The sequence below is a fragment of the Triturus cristatus genome, chromosome 7, assembly GCF_964204655.1.
Source record: "Triturus cristatus chromosome 7, aTriCri1.1, whole genome shotgun sequence".
NCBI lineage: Eukaryota > Metazoa > Chordata > Amphibia > Caudata > Salamandridae > Triturus > Triturus cristatus.
Window position 1 is genome coordinate 1,760,938,119 of NC_140590.1, and position 21,174 is coordinate 1,760,959,292.

The 21,174-nt window shown below is 46.9% G+C and overlaps 1 protein-coding gene across 1 annotated transcript in view; it reads right to left on the reverse strand.

Annotated features, from left to right (window-relative positions):
• Positions 1–21,174, reverse strand: part of LOC146813015 (C-type lectin domain family 2 member B-like) — a 189,380-nt gene that overhangs the window by 130,804 nt on the left and 37,402 nt on the right. The gene's annotated exons all lie outside the window — the stretch shown is intronic.

The following is a 21,174-nucleotide window of genomic DNA, read 5'->3' on the forward strand; positions in this document are numbered from 1 at the left end:
AACTACCAAACCACGGAAGGAGGAGCATTGTCTTTGCTTGTATTAGGGGCCATGACAACTTTGCTAAGCCAGTGTTGAGAAAGGAGGTGCCAAATATCCCTCACCCCCCTTTGGATCACACAAGGCAGATGGAAAGGAGCATAACATATACATACCGAAGACTCGTGAAAGCGGAATCACATGCCACACAAGATGGCGGCTTCCACACACGGATTTACAACCTGCGTAAATGCGAGTTCACTACTGCAAATGAAAAAGGCGTGGGCTGACTAGGGCGCGCCGCTGCGTAAAGTTTGTGTATATCATGTTTTTTCTAAATTTGTTTTGTTAAATGTTAATAAGGGCGGGGGGGGGGGGGGGGGGGGGGAGTCGTTACCCCCCCCCCCCTGATCCAAAAATACAAAATGATCTGTGTGGACTCACACGTGTTACATTGAGGGTGAGGGGGATGTTATCCATAACCACCAGGTCGGTCTTTTAGAGTTCTAGAGTTGGGGACATGGGTAAGTACCAGACCATATGTTTTGTTTCCATCTGATGTAGCCGAAGCACGTGAGGCGTTACACACCTTGTGCACACAAACAGCTACGCATCTCAGGTTAGACTAAATCAGACGGGTAATGTTTCCTCATCCTGATAATATTGAACACTGGAAGAAAACCAACGGAACTTGCACTGTGCCCATAAAATGGACCATGCGGTGCTATCGTCCGCATTTGCTTAGTTTAAGGTAGGAGCATGCCTTTGGATACAACACGAGCAATCATGCAGCCACACTGCCCTTATTGGTGGGCACTGTTACCCCCTCTACAGGCCTCCCTGTCCATGGAGAGTGTACGGATTAGCTGGCACTGGCAGCCATGGATGCTGTGAAACCCGTATTATATCACCGCTGCCAATGAGTTTACTGGACTTGCATTGAGTACCAGCACTTCTCTATTTTGAGAGAGAGTACCTGCACTTCTCAGAGGTGCAGTCCTTTAATTGGAGAGTACCGAAACTTGCCAGAAACTATTAGGTACTCTAGGTTAAGGCCAATGCCACTAGAATTATGCGGATGTGGAGGGACAAATTATGAGGCAAGGTTGAGTAAATTATGCAGCAAGAAAACCAAATTATGCGGCATTTTTTAAATTGAATTACTTAAATATTTTGCCAATTTTAAACTTGTTAAAGCTGTCTGGGCATTAGGTGCACCTTTTTAAATAGCAGATTTACACCTAAATATAGCAACAAGCTGGAGAAAGATGACCAGTCAACCTTTGCAAAGGGTCTTCCACTGCAAAGCAAAACACGTGCTGTGCTTATTAACTTTTGAACTGTCTGAGATCGAAACTATTAATTTTATTAAACTCTGCAGAAAATGCAGATTGTTTATTTAGCAAATTAGGCAGTCGCATAATTCCAGTGGCCCTGGATAAGCTACCTGTGCCCCACATGTCAAGCAACGACCAGAGTACCTCGGAGAAAGGCTCTTGGAGAATGAAGGCGTGAGGACAGCAAAGTGCAGCTCTGGCAGCGCGCGGTAAGAGGTGCTGCTCTCACCACGGTGTGGCTCCACATGAGGAGTAATATTATGGGACTGAAATGGAGGGCGCAAACGGAGGCTCCCGACGATTCACCAGGCGGACCTCCGAGTTCGTAATGTTGGCCCTTATGCACGCACCACTGCTTGGTATTTAGCTCAGAAAGAATTATGTCCAGCAGCAAGTGGGGCACTTTAAACTGGCCCCGGCTTTTTACCATCAGCAAAGTTAAAAAGCGAAACTACAAGTCCCAAAATGCAATTTATGAAGCAGATGGTTTAAAAGGTCAATATTGGATGGGGTCATCTGACAGATTTAAGACAACTCCGGTATAGCTATGATATAAAGTTGATGCACAGGAAACCACTGTCCGATATTCAGCTGCCTGCATGCCATGGCAGTCTTTGGATCTCGTCTGCTCTATGATAAGGAAGTCTGCTACTCTTAATGTTTACTTAAAAAACCCATAATTTAAGTAAACAGATGATTTTCAAGATGATACGGTGGACCACGCCAGATTACTCAGCCGGCTGGCAGAGATAGGCATTCATGACAGAGCGCTGGGGTGGATAAACTCCTACCTATCTCAGAGAACGCAGAAGGTGGCACTAGGGACGATTTCTTCCACACCCAAAACCCTCAGCTGTGGAGTCCCGCAAGGATCGGCCCTCAGCCCTCTCTTGTTCAACATCTATCTGGCCCCCCTATTCACGCTAATTGCCAACTGGGGTGTCAAGGCAATCTCATATGCCGATGACACCCAGTTGGTATTTCCTTACTCTGAGATGACGCAGGACTCTTTCTCAAACTTTAAAGGCTGTCTCCAGGACATTGCTCACTGGATGAACACTAATAAACTAAGACTTAATGCCAATAAAACCGAAGTCATTTTCTTCGGCAAGGGTCCCACTCCCGCCCCTGATCTCTGGTGGCCTTTGGAGATGGGCCCCCCCCCCTCTCCCAGTCACTCGGCAAAAAACCTCGGAGTGAGATGGGACGATAAAATGTCTTTTACATCCCATATCCAACAAGTGGCCGGATGCTGCTTGAGCAAGCTAAGAAACCTCCGAAAAATTCTTAGACTTCTACCGGAGAGCTGTAGGAAAACGGTCGTCCATGCAACTGTCACCTCACGGCTGGACTATGCCAATGGTTTGTACCTGGGCCTCCCAAAATTCCTGACTCACAAACTACAGGTAGTTCAAAATGCGGCTGCGAGACTGCTACTGCGAATCCCTTTCAAGCAGTCAGTCTCTCCGCATCTTCAAACCCTGCATTGGCTGCCAGTGGCCAACCGAATAAAATTCAAAGCTCTGACGCTTGCGTTCAGATCTTTACATGGCTCCTGCCCACATTACTTAAAAAAACGCCTTCCAAAATACGCCCAAAGCCGCGCATTACGGTCCAATGACCGTGTCCAATTGGTCGTCCCGCGAGCAAAAAAGGCTCGACTTGGCGGTCGAACCTTTTCAGCAAATGTCTCCGCTTTGTGGAACTCCCTGCCACAAGCAATCCAACAGGCCCCATCCGAACCCGGTTTTAAGAAGATGCTAAAAACCTGGCTCTTCACCCATCCACGCTAGTTCTCCTTCCTTTTTTGCCCAGGTTTACTGTGTTCTACTAGCGCCGGGACACCTCCTCGTGAGGTAGCTGTTCGCGCTGTATAAAATCCAATATTATTATATTATTATTATATTCTTCTGAGAACGAGATCAGTCAATCCTTCCTAGTACATTGTACATGCCAGTCCCTATTAATCCGTGTGAGTGTATAAGAGAAAGAGCAAATGAAAGAGCGAAAGTGCGAGTGAGCAAAAGTGCGAGTGAGCGAAAGTGCAAAAGAAAGAGTGTGTTTTGGGGTAGTTATTACTGGAAGTCGCAGTGTCTTGTGCAACTTACACCTTCGGCCAGTCCTGGATGGCAGCCTCCCTCTTAGTCATTACAGACATGGTGTCTAGTCCTGGCTTTTGTGTGCTAGCCTAATGCCTTATGGGTGTTGTAGTTTTGTTTAACTTCCACTGCAATAATTAGACTAACACCTGAAATCAGTGATCCGTAGGTGAAAGTTTAGGACCGCAGACATGGAGTGAGGTGGGCACCCAGTAAAGAGAGACCTTGCAGGGACGCTCCCTGGTGCTGCAGCTTTTAAGGATTTTCCTAGTCCACTGCCACATGGGGTCATTCTTGACTTCAGTCCTTTGTTCTACGCTTGATAAAGTGTCACTGGAAGTGCCGCACTGCATTGACATTCACTCACGAGTAGTGAGAACTCCTGCAGATGTCACAAACATAAACTGATCGCTTGGCAGAGATGGAAAACAAGTATTCGCTACTGGTGACGAAACATCAGCACGCACAATTAGACACCAATAACCAAGTCGAAGATGCAACTGGAATCATCTAGAATGCCCTTCATTACAATTACACAACCATGATCCCAGATTTCTAAAATGGGATGCAACCCTCTTGTAAATGGTCAAGTGGGTTTTCAGCAATTTTTTAATTCCAGCTGCACAAAAAGACTGCAGAATAACAGTTTCCAGAGTGTGTACCTTGTTCATTTCTAGGGATCTGACCTTCCCATGTCTGTACACAAAGTGAAACCTGCAGCCAGGTATGTCTTTACCTGCCAAGACCTGCTGCGTATTTACATGAACAGGAGCAGGCCCCGCTTTCTTAGCCCGGACAGTTAGGGGGTAGTGAAGAGTGCTTCTATTCTGAAAAGGTGGAGAAAATCAGGAAGGGGGAAACTAACATTTTCCCTAAAGCAGCTGCCAGAAGATTTGCACGAGTAAGTATAAATACAGATCTCTCCAGCACACAGCAGTAATTCAAAGTCTCAACAGTCTAAATAAAGCATCGGAGCCGGCGTCGCTGATCTTGCAAAGTTCTGCAGGACTACACAACAAGCAGTGCATGCCCGGTGGCACGGCTGCTCTTTAAGGGTCTTGGGAGTTCAGCTATTCCTTGTAACCATGACACCACTACGCTGCATTGCATTAACAAGCGCGCGCGCCTCGCACTGAAAGTTTAAAAAGAAAAAAGGAATGGAATGCGAGTGGCGCGCACATGACAGTGAGCACCAGGCCATATGTTTTGAATTATCGTGCCCGTGTCTGGGCGCGATATTTCAAAACATATGACGCCCGTGCGGGTAACCACAAGCATTAGGCCACGCTTGTGCATGTGTGGCCTATTGCTTGCGGTAACCCGCGAGTGGTGAGCTTTTTAAAGCCGCTTACTACAAGTCTCGCCAGAGCAGCGCATGCGCGCTGCTATAGGCTCGACCTAAAAAGCGTGACTCTTGAAACAAGTTACATCACAAAAGGTAGACTTTAAGAGGAAAAAAAAAAATCATATATTTGCCACTGTGCACAGAAAAAGCATACCAAATGTAAGTTTGTAGAGAAAATATTTGCATACATTTTCCATCTTGGATGAGTCAGTCTGACTAGCTTGAAAATGATTATGTAACGTGATGAAAATGATCTTAAACTGCGGTAAATGATCTCACAGTGTGCAACTTAACATAGACTGTGCGAATGCTGGCCCCTGGGGGAAGTAGGGTTGACAGACCAGTCTTCCCCCAGGGTGTTCGCGCATTGAGAGGAATGACAAGGTGTGGTGGGGTCAGGGTGGGGTTTAGGGCGAGGGGTTATAAGGTGCAGGGGAGGAGGTTAAATCCTCTTCCTGCACCCAGCGCCATTGGGGAAGGGTCGTTCAGAACTTTGGATAGCGTAGGCAGAGAGTGCATAGGGCAGTTGGTTGAAGTTTTTTAGGTAGGCCAAATCAGTCAATTCGTGCGGGGTAGGTTAGCGACAGCAGCTGTGTGGTTTTTCGCTTGGCAGGATCGGTCGTTGGGCGGAAGTGCAACTGGATTACGATGATGAGTGATGAGTTGGAAGAGAGGGAAGTGCGTGCGGATGAAGACCGGACGCGGGCGACTGCGAGCCCATCGGGGACCTCGGCAACAGGGAAGTTTGGTGTCTTACAGTTGCCACCGGCTAGCACCAGCAGGAGCAAGACGACAAGCAAGAAGAAGGTTGGCGCCAAAGGCAAGGACCGGGAGGTGCACGCAAACTTGTCAGGTGAGGGCGATTGGTGGCCGCTAGGGACAATGGCCCCGAAGGGGGGTGGAAGAAAGCCTGCCGGTCGGTGTGGGGGAGGGGTCAGTGAGGGAGCGCCAGCAAACGCACCAACGGCGCCTGCGGTGGGGGGTATGGAGCCTGGGACGAAGCACTTGGTGGGGGCAAGTGTACTGACCGACAGGACCGAAGGGCAAGAGAAGGAAGGATGACAAGGGCGACGACAGACAATCACAAGAAACTGCCGTACATGGGTTTGGCCATGCCACTGGGGTCTCACTTGTTGGAAAAGACTAGGAGTAGGATTTCGAAGCATGAATACGTGGACTTATTTAAACTGTTATATAGAGATTTAGGCCAAGGAGGGTTCAAAGGAGGAAGAGTGGGAACTGACAAGGAGGCCTCTGGTGCCAGTCAACATGGAAAACAGGACCTCCGCTCTTCTTATTTATGTCAGCATATATTGCGAGAAGCATCTGGATGGGGCAATAGCGTTGCTGAAATACATGGATATCATCCGAAAAGCACAGATGCATTTCGGTGGTTTTGCGAGGCTAAGCTATGACTAGGAATTTATGGCTATAATTAGCGTCAAGCCTGACAAGCCGTGGGGGGAGGTGGACCAGGAGTTGTGGACGCAGTGGCTGTCCTCCACGCAGTCGTCCACACCCACACACGGCCAGCCGGTGACATATCTGTCCTCTCCGGTGCATCCCGCCCAGGCTGGGGTGGAAGGGCATAGTGGTAACACAGGGAGTGCAGGTCCCCCACCTAAGCCAGGAGGGAGTACCACGGGAGCTTGTTGGAATTTCAACAAAGGCTTCTGCACGATACCCCTGCAAGTTTAAGCACAAATGCTGGAAATGTGGGGGACACCACCCGCTCACGCAGTGTTTTACGTTGGCGCGCCAGCCGAGCAATGGCATGCCACAAAGGGCAGAGGACAGTCTGGGCCAAAGGTCTCCTACCCTAGTTTGGGTTGAGGCATGGGCCCGTGGCTCTCAATGTACCCAGATAGAGAGGCCGCGTTGCAGATTCAATGGGGTTTTACGGAAGGTTTTCAGGTGGGTTACCAAGGCCCCTGGGAACGGAGGTGGTTGGAGAATTTGAGGTCAGCCAAGGAGTTGCCAGAAGTAGTTGCAGGTAAGTTGGGGAAGGAAGTGGAAGAAGGCAGGAAAGCAGGCCCATTTGAACATTGGCCCATGGAAGATCTCATTATATCACCACTTGGGGTGGTCTCTAAGGAAGAGCCCGGGGAGTATAGGTTGATTCACCATCTATTCTGGCCCGAAGGGAGGTCTGTTAACGACCTCATTGCCGAGGAGGATTCAAGGGTGCCGTATGTTTCTGTGGACAATGTGATTCGGTTGTGCAGGCAGGGGGCGGAATTGGCAAAATGTGATGGGAAATCGGCCTTTCGCCTCCTTCCCATACACCCCACGGATTTCTCGTTGCTGGGGATGCAGTTTGAAGGGGCCATTTTTGACGACAAAGTCTTGCCTATGGGATGCGCGATTTCTTGTGCCCTCTTTGAGGCCTTCGTAAACGCCCACTGCAGAAATGTGCTGAAGGGTAGTGGAAATTGGGAAGTGTCACATTACCTGGATGACTTTCTATTCGTCGGGAAGGCCAAGTCCGCTGAGTGTGGGAGGGAACTTAGACAGTTTCAGGCTTTGGCGCACAAGTTTGGGGTCCCCCTTGCGCTGGAAAAAACAGCTGGTCCCAGCTGCAGGTTGACTTTCCTGGGCATTGAGTTGGACTCTGTCCTGTGGGTGGCCAGGTTGCCCGAGGGGAAGGTGACAGACATGCAAGTATTCCCCTGATTGGGGAGAAAAAGATTGACTTACGGCGAGTGCAGCAACTCATGGCATTTCTGAATTTCGCTTGTCGGGTGGTGAGAGCTGGAAGAACATTCTGCCGCCGCCTTGGCATGGCCATGTCTGGGGCAGTGCTTCCGCACCAGAGTCAGAATTTCCATGGGAGTCAAGGTGGACCTGAGGGTGTGGAAGACGTTTGTCGGACTTTAATGGTGTGTCACTGGATTTTGTGGACAACAGAACAATCTGGCAGGTGCAACTTTTCTGACGCTGCAGGGGCTTCCGGTTTTGGGGTCTTTTGGGATGGGAGGTGGTGCGTGGAGCAATGGCCAGTGCACTGGTTGCGGCAAGGGAGGAGCATAGCTTTCTTGGAATTTTTTTCTCTGGTTACTGTCATTGGCCGTTTGGGGCCCTGAATTTCGAAATAGGTCAGTGCTGTTCCATGTCGACAACATGACAGTTGTGGAACTATTGAATAAACAGAAGGCGAGGAATTTGCAGGTTTTGCAACTGATGCGAAGTTTTATGCTGCAATGCCTGCGTCTGAATGTAATCTTCCGTGTGAAGCATGTTCCAGGTGAAAGCAATAACACTGCGGATGAATTGTCTTGTTCGCAGTGGCAGCGTTTCAGACGTTTTTCTCTGGGAGCGAATGCTTGCAAGACAGTGCTCCCAGACGGCATCTGGGCTTGGTGGGGGGGGGGGGGCGGGGGAAGTAAAAGTAGTAAGCCTGGTCGAAAAATCCATAGCAGACTCTACGAGGCGCAGCTACAGGGTGGCTTGGGCTGAATTTTGCACATTTCTGGGATGGACCAGTGAGACATGGCACATGTCGCGACGGGACCGTGAACAGGGAGTTGTACGTTTTGTTCTGAGTTGCATTGATAAAGGTTTGTCTCCAACTACGATTGCGGGTAAACTGGCAGGAATTGCTTTTCACAGCAAATTATACATGGGTTTTGATCCTGCCAAGGATGAGTTACTAAGTAAGATGTTGAAGTTGGGGACGGGAGCGGGGAGGGGTACAGGGGGGCACCTACGGAGGCGATTACCTTAGATTTGTTAGAGTTTGTTGGCTGAGTTGCCCAACTGTTATGATGATTACGAGGTCTCTGTGTTTCGTTTGTGCATGGTGTGGATGTTTTTTCTGGCTTTTTGGGTTTCGGAGTGGGTGGGTACGAGAGGGAGGGGATGGAGATTGTATGAAGAGGTGCGACTGGATGGGGCACGTCTGGGACGTTCTAAAATGGACCAGGCTGGGAGAGGGAAATGGGTATGGTTGAGCGAAAGTGGCTGTTTGGGTGGGGTGCCTGGTGCAGGAATGGCAAGTCTACCTACGTAGGGCCCGGGGCGCATCAGGCGAGATTTTTTGGCATGCATCTCAGGAGCGTTTGACGGCTTTTCAGGTGTTGGCAGTGCTGCGGATGGTGTTGAAGCACTTGGATAGGGACCCTGCTAGGTATGGTACACATTAATTTCGCACTGGCACGGCGGCAGCACGCCTGGGTTGGTCTTGGGTCAGGATACGCAAGATCGGGCGGTGGAGGTCCAGGTGCTGCAAACGATATGTGCGCAAATGAGTAAGGGTTGGCAGTTGGGGTGTAAGGGTTCTGGGGCAAAAAGGGGGAGCAGCTGTGTTTTTCGTGCACCAACACCCGTTTCCTTATCGCAGGTTGCGTGCTGAGCCCAGGAACCAAGACGGTTACCTGGATCGTTGGACATTCGTTTGTACATTGGGCAGCCAAGTACGTAGATCGGCAGGTCTACGGTCATAACCTGGGTCTGAGAAGCAGCCATCATGAGGTGCATTGGTGGGGGAAAGGAGGGATGCACTGGGGAGCATTGCTGCCTTGGCTGACAAATGATCTCAAAGAGGCTGTCCGGATATGTTGGTCCTGCACCTGGGCGAGAATTACTTAATCAGGCTGTCGGGTTTGGCTCTTTTACATCTGATGCTAAGGGATTTGGAAGTCATGAAGAGCAACCTAGCAGGCACATGCATTGTTTGGACTGAATTGGTGCCGCAGAGACTGGAGAGGGGCTCTGAAGCCCCCCGCTGTCGAGGGCTAGTTGGAAGCTAAACACGGCTATGACAGTTTTTTGCAGCACAAGGGGCATCAGTGATTGCACATGTGGGGTTGTGGCTGGAAGAGCCTTTGCTGTTTCGAGATGATGGGGTTATACTTTTGAGGATGGGCAACGCTTATTATATGATGGAGATGAGGGATGTCATTAGTAAGCTGTAGAGCTAATCCATTTGGTGTTGCAGGGATTAAGGGGCAAAATGTGCGCACTAGGAGATGGGTGGGTAGGTAACTGCCCTACGCGGGTTCCCTGGTTGGCAGTACTTTGGAGGGGGTGGGGAGTCAATGACGGGCATAGTCACCCCTCCGGGGAAGGGGATACAGGTGCATGGTGGGGGTGCGGGATGCAAGAGTGTGACGGCTGGATATTCTAGAGAGGAGGTTGAAAGGCAAGTGAGGAAGTGAATGGAATGAGGAAGGAGATCACCGAGTGAAACGGGAAGAGCAACAGGAGCGTGGGAATGGATGGTGGATGAAAGGTTTGAGGTTTGGGATTGTGTTAGAACCGAGGTCCTAGGGACCACTGACTCTGACGCGGTAGCTTGGCGCGAGGCAGGTAGGCATGCCCAAGGCTATGTGTGAAGTAGTTGTGCAGCACACTCCCACACTGACACAGTACAGCACACACAATAAGGAGACCACTCCAGTTTTATTTATAAGAACAAATCTCTTTATCTACTTCTTGTCACGGTTAGGAACGTAAGGTTCTCACAGTATGCAGGATAAACTGGTTCTGGTAACCTCCAGTCTATACAGGTAACCACGCTCATTCAGGTATGCAGTACAGGTAACATTTCTTAGGCGACTATTCCATGCATGCAATATTCCTTAGGCAGAGATTCAATACATGCAGCATGTCTTAGGCAGAGATTCAGTACATGCAATATTTCTTAGGCAGGGGCTACTTGAAGGTTTCATCACCCAACATCTTAGCGACCTCACTCTGGATGCTGGCCTTCACCTCATCCGACAGCCTGTAAGACTTGGTCTTGACAGAGGGGGCTGTCCCCGTGTCCATATCATGGGTACACAGTTGGGTAATTCCAGGTGTGAGGGAGAACAAAGAAGAGTACTTCTCCAATACCTGGCAGCAGTCCCTCTGTTGCTCGGGGTCAAGGCCGGGGAGAGAACCACTCCCTCCACCGATCCATCCTTCTCTTGGGACGCCAGAAAGTCCGGAAGAGGCTTGCTCTCCTCCTCCTCGCTCCCATCAGTCACCATCAGGAGGGTAAACTCAGATCTCTCATGGTGCGGCTTGAGTCGGTTGACATGCAACACTCTGTGGGGTTGCATTGGGGCAGAGGTCTTCAAACTTTTGTAGGTTGAGCCCCCCCCAAGCTGAATTTTTTTTTAGATGTTGGACCCCCCACCAGCTGACAGAAATTTCTGGAATCGACCGCCACGTGCATATTCGGGGCATATCCAGCAAATAATGTTCAATACAATAAGAGTGTTTAGTAAACTGTTGTGAGTGGGTAGGGTGAAATGACAGGCTTATTACACAGCTCAAAACACCACTTTTCAATATAAAATGTGCGCAGATCGTTTTTACTTGAATGCTTTGTTTTACACATGACAGATTGATAATAACACCCTCAACATAAATGTCAAGGTGTGCCTGTTTTTCAGAGACGGTCAATCTGTGGACGGAATTTTGCTACTGCCATCCTCAGGTTGTGCTCCACGTTCAGTCTTGAACGGTACTTAGTCTTTAATACCGCAAGTGCTGAGAACCCAATCTCACATAAATAGGACGAGCTGAAAGGCAAGAGAGTTTTGATAGCAGTTTCTCCCAAAGCTGAATATTCTGCAGAAATTTTCGGCCAAGACAGGGACTGAAAGGGAGACCATGATGTCAGATTTTTCGAGCACTCCCTAGCTCACAGCTGGTACACGAGAAACAAATTTTCTCTAGATTTCATTAATAAACGTTTTAGGCAGCATTATAATGGGATAATTGCCCACCAACCAGTTATGGATACGAAGACAGTTGAAAGTCCACAGAGAGGGCGTTGAACGAACACCTAATTGAGAATTCCTTAGTGGTATGATAAGTTGCTTGCCTGAAGCAGTGGGGGTTTAGGACACGTCAGGCTTATGTTTAAGAAAAAATAGAACTAATAATAAATTAATGATGTTGTCTATATTACTTCAGAGTAATGGTGTCTGACAGACTTTGTGATGGCATGGACATGTTAGGGATTTTGGGTGCCCTAGGCCCAAACTATTTTGGGGCCCCTGTTTAGTACAGATTTGAGTTTAAATGATTTACTTTCAGCTCTGCCATACCCTATTTAGCCAGGATACTAACGGTGCACAGGCGCTGTAGTTGAAATTCTAAAAGCGTTTACATCTAATATTCAGAGATAGTGATGTGTTTTCACTGTTGTAACAAAGCAGCAGCCCACTAATTTTACAGTGAATAATATCTGATATTTTCTCATATGTGAGGACCCGCTTTGGAGCCAACTTTTTATGGTTGTTGCATGAAACAAACATTTCTCTGGAAATAGTAATAGACTCCCTCACATCAATCACATTAAAAAGATATTAAACACAACTGTATTTGCAAGAATCTATTTAGGAATTATTCCAGGCCATCAGGGCAAAAACAGAACTGTCTCTATCAAGAGGCCCCTGGAAGGCTGGATTGCAGTGCATTTAGATGTCTCCTTTTGTAATTTAGGACGAAAACCTTGATGGGGCAGGACATGCCGATACTTGTGTACAGGGGTGAGGGAGGTATCCATATGAATTTGGGGCGCATTTTAGTGCAGAGTGGGATGAATGAATGTATGGTTAGTGGTGGGTTTATTTGAGTGAGATTGCAGATTGAGCAGTGAGGGGGACAAGTGAGTGAAGGAGTAGTGTGCTTGTGTGACTGCAGGGTGAGGTATAGGGTCAACAGCGCAAGTGCATTGTGAGTGCAGAGTGATCACTGTGAGTGGTGGGTGAATGATGTGAGTGCATGGTGATCAGTGCGAGTGGAGGGTAAGTGGGTGAATGGTGTGAGTGTATCGGATCAGTGTGAGTGCAGGGTGAGGGTGAAAGTGAAGGGCGAGAATGAGGAGCGAGTTGTCTGAATGCAAGGTGCAATCCCAGACACTTGAAGTAACTCAGCATGTTATTGACGGCAGCATAGGGTTTCAAATGTGTTAAACTATTGCTATTATGGCAGTAACCAGGGATCAGGGTGGAGGAAAGAAATAATGTGCTGATCCCTCAACAAACTTCCAGTCTTATGATTAGGGTAGCCAGCTCATTATTTTGATATCACAGATGGTTTAAAAATAAGCAGTCGCCTAAAGCCGTATTTTCAGCACTTGTCTGTGCATACTTTGAACAGCAAATATAAATAGAAAGAACTTTTAATTGTTTTCTGGGGCTGCCTGAATGATCCATGACTGATAATAAAAGGGAACAAAGACAGAAAAGTCACAATACAAATGAATACATCTTTATTTATAACCATATTTAGTGTCCAGACAAGCAATTTGCAGGCTGTTTAAACAACACATGGCTGGCTGGCATTTTGCGCGCCTGCCTGTGTAATTTTAAAAGAAACTTTCAGGGACGTTTTAAGGATTTTGAGGGCCCTGGGCCAAATGTATTTTGGGGGCCCCTGTTCGGACCAGCTTTGATTTTATGATCCAGTCTCAGCTCTTTCATGCCTTCTTTGGTCAAATACTAAATGTATGTACATATGATATTCAGGGATAGTGATGTGTGTTTTCAGTATGTAACAACTGCAGTTCACTAATATTACTGCAAATAATCTGTCACACCCTCCCATTTCTCATATGTGAGGTCCTGTATTGATCTAAAATAACTTTTTATATGGATGTTACATGCCGCATAAACAACTTTTGGCTGCAAAATGTCTGTAATAGACTTACACATTAAAAATGAGTGATAGAAAAACGCTATTTACAACTTTGTGTTTAAAAAAATGTCAAGGTAATGAGGGCAAGACTCTGTAGAACAGAGCTGGCTCTTTCAGCCCTCCCCCCCCCCCCCCCCCCCAGCTTTAAAAGGCTGGGGCCCTGGGCCAGAGCCCACTTTGCCCATGCCTTAAAACGTCCCTGGAAACTTTGTCTCCTTTCTGAGAAGAGCCAACTCTCCCAAGAGGGGGATAATTCATAGACCTGAAATGCTTCAGCTGCAGTGGAAGGCAAGGGGTCTCCTCTGCTATGATATTGAACGTGAAGGAACAGGACTGTCTGTTCGTTTGCTTTCGGTTTTAGCAGAGGAGACATCCTGCCTCCCACTGCAGCTGAAGCCTTTCAGCTCCATGAATTACCCCCCCCCCAGAGTTAGCAAGACAAAAGCATGGGCACCTAGTGCCCCATCAATTACCCCTCCCTCCCCCCTCCAACCATACTGGAGTTCTAAAAGAAGACTTGCAACGCAGGGAACGAAGGTAAGATTAGAGAGGAGTGTGCGCCCCCCCCCTGCCATGGTGTCACCCCCCCCTAGGGGGGCGCGCCCCACAGATTGAAGATCTCTGCCTTGGGGTCTTAAGATCCACCATGTACGTGGTCTGGCCCTTCTCCATTATCTCGTACGGGCCATTCCAACTCCACAGGCTGGGCATTCCGGTCGTACCACTCATGACCTCCTGGCTGGCCTCCAAATTGTCAGAAGCCTCTTTCCACAGCTTAGCCATATGACTGTGGAATGCCAACATGTAGCTCACAACATCTTGGGGAAGCCTCCTAGGAGTCTTCTCCCACCCCTCCTTTACCAAACTGAGAGGTCACCTGACTGGGTGCCCGTACAGCAGCTCAAAGGGGCTGAAGCCCACCCCCTTCTGCGGCACCTCTTGGTAAGAAAACAGGCAGGGCAAGAGGACGTCCCACTTCCTCCTCAGGCAGACTTTACTTTACTTTTACTCATTTATATAGCACAAACGAATCATTCCCACAGGGATCTCTCGGCGCTTAGAGAAATGAGTGCTCATGGTCAAAGTTTCCTAAAACGTCTTCAAGAGTTTCTTAAAAGCAGGATATCTCAATACAGGACTGGATCTTCTCTGGTAGTGTTCCAGTGACTGGGAGCCAGATAAGAAAGGGCACAACCCCCCATTTTTGCTCTATTTATTCTGTGTGAACACAAGAAGTTACAGTTGCTAGATCTTAGTTGCCGTGTAGGGTTGTACAGCGTAAACTTCCCTTTGAGGTAGGCTGGGCCATTCCCCTGTAGAGACTTGAAGACCACACATCGCATCTTAAAAATAGCTCGTTTCCTAATCGGAAGCCAATGAAGTTGGCTCAAGAGGGGTGCAGAAGGAGTGCGGGCCAGTTTGTGAAGGGTGAGGCATGCTGCAGTATTCTGCACCACCTGTAGTCTGGATAATAGGTCTTCCCTTATTCCGACAAGCAACGAGTTGCCATAGTCCAGTCGACTAACCAAGAGTGACTGGATAAGGGTTGTTCTTGCCGAGAGTGGAATCCAGGGAAAGATTCTTAGCATCCTCATGGTTCCGAAGCAGGTCCCTGACAATGTCTTCACCTGCTCCTCCTTTGATAACTTATCAATTCTGATGGCAAGATTCTTAGCCCAATTTTTGGGGGAAGGAGCATCTCCCAACTCTAAAGGCCACCAGTCGGGAGACCAGATTTCCTCGGCCTTCCCGAACAGCATTATCTGTTTTGGATGAGTTGAGCTGTAGGAAGTTCTTCTTCATCCACGTTGCAATGCTAAATATGCAGCTTTTAAATTTTGATTGAGTGGATGCAATGTCATCCTCAATGGCGACAATCAGCTGCGTGTCGTTGGCATATGAGATGGTCTCAAACCCACAGCTTCTGATAATTTCCATCAAAGGAGCCACAAACATTAAACAGGGTGAGACTCAGGATAGATCCCTGCATAACTCCCCTGTCTACCAGTGTGGTTTGAGACACAAAGGTACCCAACTGAATGCTTTGGGTGCGCTCTGATAGATAGCTTTGTATCCATTTAAGAGCCATGCCTCTGACACAAATCCCTCGCAGTCTATCCAACAGGATCCTGTGAGAGATGGTGTCAAAGGCTGCCGACAGATCAAGGACTAGAATCACTGGGGTCCCCCTGTCCAATGTCATCCTTATAGTATCCGTGATCTCCAACAGTGCGGCCTCTGTACTATGCGAGGTACGGAATCCGGACTGGAAAGGATCCAGAAGGTTATTTTGTTCCAGATAACGAGACAGATGCTGGTTTACCAGGGACTCAATTACCTTCGAGCAGCAGGAGAGAAGAGAGATCGGCCTGTAGTTTTGTAGATCAGTCGGATCCGCTAGCACCTTATTAAGCAGTGGTTTAATGCGTGCGCTTTTCCACTTCCTCAGGTACATGGCAGTGTCTAACTAGATGTTATAGACCTCTACCAACGCATCAGCCAAGACCGGGCTGAGTTCTGACATAACGGTCTGTGGTGCAGGATCTAATGGAGATCCTGATTTCACAAGACTTAATAAGGAGCCCACCTGTTCGCTCGTAACATGAGGGAAATAATCTAGCCTAGGAGGATTTAATATTTCCAGCAGAGGATCTACAGGAGGGTCTGCTTCCACCCGTTCGACAGAGCAATAAATTACATCAATCTTATGAGTGAAATAAGTGGCTAAATCTTCACAGAGCTCCTGGGTGGGGGGGAGGCAATGGGTTGTTAGCCTTAGGATTCGTGAATTCCTTCAAGACCTTAAATTGCTCCTTCGGGGAGTTCTTTGTCTCAATGCGAGAGCCCAAGTGTGCTCTTCTGGCTATATTGCAGCTATTGAGATAGGCTCTGTGCGTCTTTCAGTAAAGTTGTTCGTGCTGCTCTGTCTTGGATTTTCTCCATTTTCTTTCCATGGCCCTGCATGTAGCTGTTTCCCTCTTGAGGGTATCTGAATACCAAGGAGCAGGAGCTGCTCTAACCTGTATTCTTACCCTTCTGAGTGGAGCTATAACATCCAGGGTTTCTATGATTGCGCCCTCAAGCATTCCCAAAGCTGCATCACAATCTTCACCCATACTAAATGAGGGTAAGGTAAGGTAATTGTTTATTTGTACATGATTAATTAAAATCTTTACAAAATATCATAAAAACATCGAAATGAGTGTTTTAAAATTCGTTGATACATTGCCATTGGCTAAAAATTTACTTAAGATCAATTAAGTAACCTTAAAATGTTTTTTTGTTTTTTTTTAGTTGTCGTCAGGTGCTCTTAAGTCTTTTACACATTAAATCGAAAAACTTTACGACCTGGCAATTCAGTTTGGTATATTTCGGATTAAAACACAGTATTACAGCTTGTCTACAAGTCCGCGTGCCAAACTGCTTAAAAAAAGGGCGTAGTAAGTTATGCCTTATGTCATTCAATTTAGTGCAAATACAGATCACGTGGACAATGTCCTCCTTGCCAGTTTTGCACAGCCGGCACTGCTCTGAGGAGTTATTCCTCTCCCAAGGTGGCAAATGTGGGAGTATAGGAATTACTCCAAGGCGTAATTTCAGAAACCTTTCTTTGATTTTTATTTTCATGCCAGTACTAAGGTATACTTGTGGTTGTACTGGCCCGTAATCACCCAGAGTTATCCAACCATGCACTCTTTTCGCCAGATCATTCTTATCTTCAATTACTGAGATAATGCGCGCCGACTTTTTTGCAATTTTTTTAAAGGTCACGTGGTCTGTTGGAGTTTCCCATAAGTCTTTCAGGCCCAAGGCTTGAAGTGATTCCAATAGATAGTCTCTGGCCAATGACTTTTGGTGACGAAATAGCTCCCCCCATACGTTGGAACTTAGGGAGCCGTTCTCAGCGGTGCGAATCTTGTGCCAGGTTCCTGCGTACGCGCACTGCCTTCCTATTGTCTGTTTAGTTATTCCAAATTCCAGCCGAATCTGAGCAGGAGAAACGTATTTGGGAAGATTGAAAATGGCCCTATATGATTTGGCCATAAGTATGTCCAGTAGGGCAGCATCCTTCCCATGCAGGGATTCGCTCCCGTATGTGATGGTCGGCTGCAGTTTTGCACGCAGTATTTGTAGGAGGGGTTTAAGTGTAAGATCGGGGAGTTTTGCCTTTAGTGATTTGATGGCCAGGTGGATCATAGTCGCCTTCCCTCGTAGGGATTCAAGTTGTGGCTTGGACGTGTTTTTTGCGTCCAGGATTACTCCCAGGTATTTATAGGTTGTTACCAGGTCCATTTGCTCTCCATTCAGGTACCAACGAGTTTCCCTTTTTTTCTTATAATTCACAGCCATGGCCTTGGTCTTTTTAAGATTTATTTGAAGGGCATTTCTTTCAGAGAAGGTATATACAACATTCAAAAGATGTTGAAGGCCCGTTGGGGTGCGACTTATTAACACTAGGTCGTCTGCATATAGTAAGTTGGAGAGGATAATTGACCCGAGTTTAGGCGCATGGTTGGAGCATTTGTCAAGTTCTCCTGGTAGATCAGCCAAGTAAAGATTAAATAAAAGAGGAGCCAGTACGCACCCTTGTTTTAGTCCTTTTGTTGTCTTGATAGGTTTCGAAAGGTGTGTTCCTGTTCCAAGTTTGATTTTAATCCAAGTGTTGGAGTGAAGTAGTATTAACACATCTAAGAGATGTTTCGGTATGCCCCAGTGGCTTAGTTTCTGCCAAAGTTTGTTACGATCTATGTGATCGAATGCGGCAGTGTAGTCGATGAATGTTAGATATAAAGGTGATTTAGACTCTTTGGCCTGTCCCATGAGCAGGGACAGCGCCATGATGTTGGTTGTGGTGCCTTGGCCTCTACAGAATCCTGTTTGAGTGATCGGGATAATGGATTTTTCAGCTACCCATGTTGTTAACTCTTCCAGAATTATACCTGCAAAGTATTTGGCCTCTACATCTAATAATGCAATGAGTCGGTAGTTATTTGGATGCTTCTTACTACCGTGCTTATAGATCGGGCTGATGACTGACCCATACCAGGACTCGGGAAGTATCTGGGTATAAGTTAGACTATTGAATAGAGATGCCAATGATTTGCTCCAAAATTCCACGTCTTCCTTATACAACATGGGTGGAATGCCGTTTGGGCCCGGTGCTCCCGCGGATCGCCCTCTTTTTATTTGTCGTTGTACGTCAGCTGGGGTAATTAATTTTTGCCATTGCTCCGCACATATCGTAACTTCTGCCATTGGTACTAATTTATCAAGCTTAAGTGAGATCTTGGATCCATTCTCATTTTTTTCCTGGAGTCTTGTGGATATGCGGCTGGTTTCTATGCCTTCGATTTTGGGGCACATGGTTACTGCATGAGGTATGTGTGTTACGGCTCCCTCTGTGATGTCATCATTGTTAAAATGCAATGACAGATATTTTGTCCAAGCCTCCTCTGGTATGTGTGAGTTTTGACCCCGGTGGTCGGGGTTATTTATTTTTTTAACCATTTGCCAGAATTTCGAGCTGTTTTTCTGCTTCCCTTCATAATGGAGTTTTGCCCATAGGTTTTCGTTCTGTTCCTTCCTTTTTTCCCATTTCATCCGTTTCAGATGTTTTTTTGCTGTCTGTAGGGCTGTTCGCAAACTGCAATTTGTTGGGTCCTTTCGTAACAGCCTTAGTGTTTGATTTATTTGCCGTTTTTGAGTCTTCATTTCTAGGGTTGCTAGATTTTTATTAGGGACTCTCTTCCCCTGGCGTGACGTGTTCGGCTTGTTGTTTATCAGCTTCTCGCTAATTTTTGTAATGAAGTTTTGCCAATTTTCCAACGCTTTGCGTGAGGAATTGGCTGCTTGAGTGAAAAGATTTTTTGCTGTTGTGCTTACTGACCTAATGTTGTCGATGTTGCATCGTAACCGCCGTAGGTTTGACGTGACTTCCAAGCAGGGGCCTTTGTATATTTCCTTTTCCGATTTCGAGGTGACTTTTATTGTGGTTTCTAAGGGTAGATGGTCGCTGAGGTCACTCATCCCTATTCTGAACTTTTTGGTCCAGCTAAACATGTTTAAAGATATAAACATGTAGTCAAGATGAGAGGTTTGTTTATTAGAGTGGAAGGTTGCAACTGGTGGGTTGTCTTCGTCATAACGCCCATTTAAGGCCCTTAGGTTGAGATGTTCCAAATTTTGGAGCAATGTTTTTGAACACTTAGTTAGTTTGCTGTTTTTTACCGAGCCTTGTGTGGGAACGCCCCATGCCACATTCAAATCTCGAATAAGGTCATCGTCTTGGTCCTCACTGATGAGAAGCATGTTAAAATCCCCCGCCATGATGATTAAGTCGGAGTCCTGTTCTTCCCTTATCTTCTCCAAGGCTGCTCCCAAATCTTTTGCGGCCTTTTGCTTTTGTTTTGGATGTATGTATACATTGATTATGATTACTTCTTGAGGCATGTTCCGTAACCAAAGGGAGGTTTTTACCACCTGTATTGCACTCGGGGGAGATATGTGAGAGTCTATTTCTATGATTTCACCTATGGTTTGTATAGATGCAAAAAGCATTAATCCACCTGATCTCCGCCCAAAGATGGAGTTTTTGTTAGCCGGGATACAACATGATGCGAACCCCAATAGATCTAGTGCTTTTCCTTCCCACGTTTCTTGGAGCAATAAGAGATCAAATCTGTTCAGATATTGAAGAAATTCCGGGTCATTGCTTTTACTGGCTAAGCCATTGATGTTCCATGAGCAGATGCTGATATCCCTCTTCCTGTTTGAAGGATTAGCTAGTTCTTGCCTTTTTTGTCAAGTGGCGCCAGCCATTGTGCTAATTGTGCGTTGGATTGACTTCCAATTAGGATTACAATCTCGCGGAAAGTAAGTACTGTAATTTGGATTTTGCTCTATTTGTAATTTACTATTGTCTTTGGAGTATCGCGTCGGGGAATTACTCCTAGCACCTCTTAGAATTGAGTTGGTTCTTTTGGGTGCTAGAGACCTATTAGGTGGTAACAGGGGTGTTGGATAGCGGGGGCGTTGTTCTAATCTCAACTCTATCCCCCATTGTCGGAATGTTTCTTCTTCTTCCATGATTTTGCTCACTGTCTCGGTGGAGTTCCAGGTTGCTTTTGTTATTTCCGGGCGGTGGGGTTCGGTGTTTGGCTGAAATTCTATTTGTGCAAGTTCTGTAGAGCTAATGTTTTCTAGGGTACTAACTGAGTGCAAGAGTCTCAGTATGTTGCCCCTGTTCAATATGTCATCCCTTCCTCTGGATGTATATTCAGGAATGAAAAGGATTGATGCCGGATTATACAACTGCTGAGGTACTATCGAATTTGAAAGTCCCGCGTTATCTTGGTGGAAGGGTTGAGGGGAACGTACTAGGCGTGTTGTGTCTGAGTGGTTTAGTTGCTGCATTGCATTTTGTGGCCTTGTGTTGCTGTTTAAGTGCCATTTTGATTGAAGCGGCAACTCTGTTTTGGTGACTGTAGCGTTGTCCGCACTTTTTTTTATTCGAGTGTGATCAACAGGTGCTAGATCAACGTTGTGAGCATTATGTACCGATTGGTTTAGATTGATTTGAGGGCATTCCTGTTCAGGTTCTTTTAGGGCAATATCCTGGGTCGAATTGGATGTGTGTTTATCGCAAGGTACTATAAAAGGAGAAGTGGTGCTGTCTATGGTCTTATGGGAGGCTGGTGGTTGATCATTGTTTTTTCCTTTTTGGTCGCTAGTTGCTGCTAAGGCGGGGTGGGACAGTTGTGTCTCTTTGTAATGCCTTCCG